The 7,161-nt window shown below is 46.0% G+C and overlaps 1 pseudogene; it reads left to right on the top strand.

The window, feature by feature from the left end:
* Positions 1–2,775: 2,775 nt before the first annotated feature.
* Positions 2,776–2,894, top strand: LOC138706826 (5S ribosomal RNA; annotated as a pseudogene).
* Positions 2,895–7,161: the final 4,267 nt, after the last annotated feature.

Below are 7,161 nucleotides of genomic sequence, written 5' to 3'. Positions count from 1 at the left end.
AGATCACCTCCAGCCGTGGTTCCACGACTGGAGAATCAAGGTCAATGTAGAGAAATGTCAGGCCATACTCTTTTCACTAAGAGCGAGGCTCGAAGACATACCACCACCACCCACACTTTTCGGACGAGAAATGCCGTGGATGAACCAAATTAAATATTTAGGGATCATTATGGACTCTCATCTCAACTTCCGAGATCACATCCAATCCCTTCTTCGTAAGGCCAACGGGCTGATAGTTAGACACTATCCCATTCTGGCGGCCTTAACTCCTGACAACCTGAGGGTAGGACTTACCATGTATAAGGCCCTCATTCGCTCTGTCATTACCTATGCCGCACCCGCATGGGGGTTTGCGGCAGTGTCCCATCTCCGTAAACTCCAAGTTGTCCAAAACCAGGTGATTCGACTCATTACCCATCTCCCCCGAGTCGCCTCGAGAAGAAAGTTCCATGATGAACTAGAGTTGCCAACCATAGACGAGTTCATTGCTCGACTGGCTAGGAACCTGTATGCGGAAGCTCGTGCTAACCCCAACCCGCTCATATCTGGCCTCGGCCAGTATGATCCTAGGTTACGGCGTAGACACCAGACAGGTCCATTAGCTATACTATTGAGACAGGAGGACAGGGAGGCTGGCGCTACTCCCAGGTTTTGGTAGCTACGACTCAACTCCATGAGACTCCTTGGATAGTGCAACCGCTGTAAAATGACCTTGTCTTAACTGGGCTAAACAAAATCCCTCCATAACCTTACCTACTTTTGTTGATCGATGGAAATCTAATAGAGCCAATTGGCTAGTATATATCCATCGGTTCATAGAGTCATTCAACCTAAGAGCCAACTGGCTAGTCTCTGATATTGAGACAACTCATCCTGCCTAAGGTTTTTCCGTGGTTTTCCTAAGGCGCTAAGACAAATGTCGGGATGAGCCCTAAAAGAAATGGGCCACGGACCTGCACTCATATCCCCATGAATCCCCCTAATTAACAATCACATCTCTCCCCCCTCTTCGCAATTGAGCCATCATATAGCCAAATGGCTGGTCTCGAAATTGAGACAAATTAACAAGGCTCATGACCTCCAACACAATAGCCAAATTGGCTAGTCTCTTATATGAGACAACTCATCCTGCCTAAGGTATTCCGTGGTTTTCCTCAGGCGTAAGACAAATGTCGGGATGAGCCCTATAAGAAATGGGCCACGGACCTATATGCCCTTCCCCATATATATTCCACCTTTCTTATAAATTATGTATGCCCTATTTCAGATAATATTAATAGTATATTAAACATACGAGGTCACTCAATAAGTCGCAAATTGAAAGGACAGGGACCTCTCAAATTGCAGTTTAGATTTCACGGCGCTTCTTCCGACGGCCTTCACCTGCTTTATCATCGAACAACAGATGACGGCGTCTTGCCATCCTAACGGCACACACCAGCCAACTCCTCCTCGCCCCGTTCCGTGATCAATTGATCAGCTCATCATCAGACGAGCAACATGCCCCCAAAGCTTCCGAAAAGGCCGCCAAGAAGGCCAGAAAGGCCCAGAAGAATATTTCGAAGGGCGATAAGAAGACGAAGCGCAAGAGGAAGAAGAGCTACGCCATTTACATCTACAAGGTTCTGAAACAAGCTCATCCAGACACGGGAATCAGTTCAAAGGCTATGAGCATCATGAACAGCTTCGTTAACGACATCTTCGAGCGCATCGCGCGGAAGCTTCGCGGCTCGCGCATTACAACAAGCGGTCGACCATCACCAGTCGGGAGATCCAGACAGCCGTCCGTCTCCTGCTACCCGGTGAGCTGGCCAAACACGCCGTCAGTGAAGGGACCAAGGCCGTCACAAAATACACTAGTTCCAAGTAAGCGGGAGTGCTTGCTAGGGAATCGGCAACCGGCCCTTTTTAGGGCCACAAGTTATTCATAACAGAGTAGATGAATGAAGAACAACAGCGTTTCCCACCGAGTGAAAATTTAAATAATCACCCCGATAACACTTCTAGGATAGATAATACATTATAGGCAGTCCATGTGAGACTTGGATCCACGAGGCAAATTCGTTTCCTTAATAGTTTCGTACGACTTATATGAGAGCGCGATGTCATTCCTACTCACTTGGCAGGATATGTAATTACCCAGCATTAATTGTTGAGGGAAAACAACTTATAAGGTAACTTGTCGACCGCGGGCATAATCCTTCCGCAGGCCACTACTGAGAATCTGTGGACATACGGGTAATCTATCTTTATTGAAACTCGGGTTCATAACATACGACTGATACTTTATATATCTGTCACGTAATCCATCAAGAGACAAATGTTTCCCCCCCCCAGTCAGTAGCGAGCTTCAGTCCATTCGTAGTAGCCGCCGGTGCAAGAAGTGAATTGAAATTTGTGTGAAGTTCCGTAGTATGCCATGAAAATATTGTTGAAAATCCGACTACAGTTCCACAACCATGTGGTTGAAAGTAGGCTCTGCTGTTGAACAACAATCCACCTGTGGCTTAACTTAGAATGCTGACTAGCTGTTTTATTAATCCCGTGTCAATGCAGCAGTGTGTGACGTTGAAACGTAACCAAACTGCCGTTGATAGATAGATTTATCATCTATCCCAATGACATCCAATGGGCTTGGTTTACGTACACGGTAATTTAGGTACAGAGTCTAAGCATGCAGTTTACGTGTGTGTGTTTGTGTGAGCGAGTACAGGTTTTATCGAGTGCACTCCTATCCTATCGTCCTCAAGTGCCTACAGATTACATAGTTTCATCAGCAACGGCCATACCATGTTGAAAATACCGGTTCTCGTCCGATCACCGAAATCAAGCAACATTAGGCGTGGTCAGTTTTTGGATGGATTACCGCTTGGGAACACCACGTGCCGTTGGCGAATTTTTTTACGTCACTATTTCCAGCGTGTTCTATAAGGGGCATTCGAAAAGAAACGAGCAGGAGGCTTAGGAACAGAAACAAGTACCTGTATGTCAGAAGTATTGGTCCTGGCTGTTGAGGCACTTGTCCCCCTGCGACATAAGGCGGTGAATGGCTGTCTCGTAAAATTCCGAGGGATGCGTTGTATATCTGTTTCGCTGGTATTGCTTGACGTCGTCGTCCGAGGTGAATCGTTTGCTCGTCAGGGCCTTTTTTAGGGGACCAAAATGGCGAATCGCAGGGAGAGAAGTCTGGATTGTATGAAGGATGACAGAGAACTTCCCACTTGAATTTCTGCAATAGTGCCTTGATTGCGTTGGCCGTATGAGGCCTTGCATTGTATTTTGCCATTAGAGACTTTTAAGCGACTACAAATGGCGTAATCGTAGGGAGTGAAGTCTGGACTGTATGGAGGGTGACCGAGAATCTCCCACTTGAATTTCTGCAATAGTGCCTTGATTGTGTTGGCCGTATGAGGCCTTGCATTGTCGTCTGCCCCTCACAGCCTATTTTAGGGGACCAAAAATGGCGTAATCGCAGGGAGAGAGGTCTGGACTGTATGGAGGATAACCGAGAACCTCCCACTTGTATTTCTGCAACTGTGCCTTTATTGTGTTGGCCGTATGAGACCTTGCATTGTCTTTTGCCATTAGATCCTTTTTAGGGAACAAAAAATGGCGTAATCGCAGGGAGTGTAGTCTTGATTGTATGGAGAGTGACTAAAAATCTCCCACGTGAATTTCTGCAATAGTGCCGTGATTGTGTTTGCCGTATGAGGCCTTGCATTGTCGTTAGCCCCTCACAGCCTCTTTTAGGGGACCAAAAATGGCGTAATCGCAGGGAGAGAAATCTGGACTGTATGAAGGGTGACCGAGAACATCCCACTTGAATTTCTGCAATAGTGCCGTGATTGTTTTTGCCGTATGAGGCCTTGCATTGTCTTTTCCCATTAGAGTCTTTTTAGGGGACCAAAAATGGCATAATCGCAAGGAGAGAGTTCTGGACTTTATGTAGTGTGACCGATAACCTCCTATTTGAATTTCTGCAATACTGCCTTGATTGTGTTGGCCGTATGAGGCCTTGCATTGTGTTTTGCCATTAGAGCCTTTTTAGGGGACCAAAAATGGCGTAATCGCAGGTAGAGAGGTCTGGACTGTATGGAGGGTGACCGAGAACTTCCCACTTGAATTTCTGCTATAGTGCCTTGATTGTGTTGGTCGTATGAGTCCTTGCATTGTCGTTTTTGTCCCTCACAGACTTTTTTTATGGAAAAGAAGTCTGGACTGTACGGAGGATGACCGAGAACCTCCCATTTGAATTTCTGCAATAGTGCCGTGATTGTTTTGGCCGTATGAGGTCATGTATTCTCTTTCGCCATTAGAGACTTTTTAGGGGACCAAACTGGCGTAATCGCAGGAACAGAGACCTGGACTGTGTGGAGGGTGACCGAGAACCTCCCACTTGAATTTCTGCAATAGTGCCTTGATAGTGTTGTTCGTATGGGGCCTTGCATTGTCGTTCTTGTACCTCACAGCCTTTTTTATGGGAAAGAGGTGTGGACTGTACGGAGGAACACCGAGAAGCTCCCACTTGAATTCCTGCAATAGTGCCGTGAGTGTGTTGGCCTTATGAGGCCTTGCATTGTCGTTAGCCTCTTACAGCTTTTTTTAGGGGATCAAAAATGCGTAATCGCAGGGATTGAGGTCTGGACTGTAAGGAGATTGACCGAAAACCTCCCACTTGAATATCTGCATGATAGCCGTAATTGTGTTGGCCGTATTAAACCTTGCATTGTCGTGGAGAAGATTGACCCCTTGGGTGATCTTGTCTGGTCATTTTGATTTCATTGCTTGGCGAAGAGTGGTCAAGGTTTGCGAGTAACGCTGGGCATTCCCTGTTGTCACGTGGTGCAGGTAGTCTTGTCATCACTTCGAACCAGAATCGAAACGACAAAGTCTGCAATGGAAGCATCCAGAGTCACCACCACCAAAAAAATCCCAGGCCATCCACAAAAGTGCAGGAAAGGTTATGCTGATGTAATTCTTTGACCAAGACGGCCCCCTTCTGATAGACCTCCTGCAGTACAAGACAACAGTGAATGCCCAGCGTTACTGGCAAACCTTGACCACACTTCGCCAAGCGATCAAATAGAAACGACCAGGCAAGCTCACCTATGGGGTCATTCTGTTTCACGACAATGCAAGGCATCATACGGCCAACACACTCACGGCACTCTTGCAGAAATTCAAGTGGGAGGTTCTCGGTCACCCTTCATAAAGTCGAAACCTCTCTCTCTGCGATTACGAAATTTTTGGTCCCCTAAAAAAGCTGTGAGGGGCAAAACCAACAATTCATGTCGTCATAGGGACAACACAATCAATACACTATTGCAGAAATTCAAGTGGGAGGTTCACAGACAACCTCCATACAGTCCAGACCTTCTACATGCGATTACGCCATTTTTGGTTCCCTAAAAAAGGCTCTAATGTCAAAAGACAATGCAAGGCCTCATACGGCCAAAAGAATCACGTCACTATTGCAGAAATACAAGTGGGAGGTTCTCGGTCATCCTCCATACAGTGCAAATCTGTCTCCCTGCGATTACGCCATTTTTGGTCCCCTAAAAAAGGCTGTGAGGGGCTAACGACAATGCAAGGCCTCATACGGCCAACATAATCAAGGCACTATTGCAGAAATTCAAGTGGGAAGTTCTCTGTCATCCTCCATACAGTCCAGACCTCTCTCCCTAAGATTACGCCATTTTGGTCCCCTCAAAAAGGCCCTGACGTGCAAACCATTCACCTCGGACGACGACGACGTCAAGCAGTACCAGCGGAACTGGTTTACAACGCAGCCTTGGGAATTTTGCGAGACAGCCTTGGACCGCCTTGTGTCGCAGAGGGACAAGTGCCTCAACAGCCAGGGCCAATACTTCTGACATATAGGTACTGGTTTCAGTTCTTAGGCCTCCGCTCGTTTCTTTTTTAATGCTCCTTATATTTATTAATTGTATTACTATTTCACTCTTCAAGGGCCCTGGTGTATCTAGAATAAACTCGCCATTTGATTTTATTACAATATCTTAGCCTCCTAAACAAAATACAGCAAATTTAAAAGGTTTAATCATCTGTTACCTAGTGAACTACGGCGTTGACGAGACGAATATGCGCAATGTATGTCTCTGGAAATTAGAAATTGTTGGCCGGCCCATTCCTTTGCCGCTAAGTGTACAATTAAAATCATCTCCAAGGGCGTCACGTAGAGTCTGCCGAATTCCATGCTCCCGTCTGGTACGGTTGTATTTTCTACACTGTAATAAAAAATGTTCCACGGTCAGTGGAACATGACATAGATCACAGCCCGGCTGGGGCTCGTTATGTAGGAGATGGCTATGCGTCAGATGACAGTGGCCAATCCCCACCGGGTCATTAAAAGTTCATCGTGTCGTGACGCCCTTGAGGACGAATCCCAAACACGAACAGTATACTTTATTCTTCGTAATTTATTTCCCTCTTGTGCAGACCATTTGCCTTCCCATTGCTATCATAACGTATGTTTCAAATAATTTTTAATATTTTGCCACCTCTCACGCGAATAAACCTCACACCCATTTATAGCACCGTCCCTTGCAGCAGCATCCCCTGCCTCGTTCCCAGGAATGCCAACATGACCCAGAGACGACAATACTCCAATCTCCGAATCAGAGTTTAGAAGAATGTGGAAAATTTCCTGGGTTCTCAACACAAGCGGATCATCAGAATTCAGACGCTGCAGAACCGCAATGGTGCTTAGAGGGTCGGAGCAGATATGGAATCTGCCCCGGGGTTGTCTAATTAAAAACAATAACATTCTATAAAAAAACATATAATTCTGCGTTAAAAACACTGGTGTACTGGCACAATTTATATTTAAATATTTGTCCATTCGAAATAGAGGAACAACCAACAAAATCATTTACTTGGGATCCGTCGGTAAAAACTAATCAACAATTTGGATACTTGAATAATTGTTCACTAAAACGAAGTCTGTAGACAAAAGCTGGTGTAAAATTTTTAAAACATCGCCTCAGACTTACGTCAAACATGGGACGTCGCATTGTCCACGGTGGAGTGGTAGTTTACTCCAGTGTGGGAACTGTTGGCAAGCGGATGTCGAGATCGGACAGCAGTTCTCTAAACCCAACACCTGGTGGACGTAGTCTCCGTGGTTTTCGACTATATCGCCCA

This window comes from Periplaneta americana, chromosome 9, assembly GCF_040183065.1.
Source record: "Periplaneta americana isolate PAMFEO1 chromosome 9, P.americana_PAMFEO1_priV1, whole genome shotgun sequence".
Taxonomy (NCBI): domain Eukaryota; kingdom Metazoa; phylum Arthropoda; class Insecta; order Blattodea; family Blattidae; genus Periplaneta; species Periplaneta americana.
The sequence above is the reverse complement of the archived record's forward strand: the minus strand, read 5'-3'. Positions and strand labels throughout refer to the sequence as shown.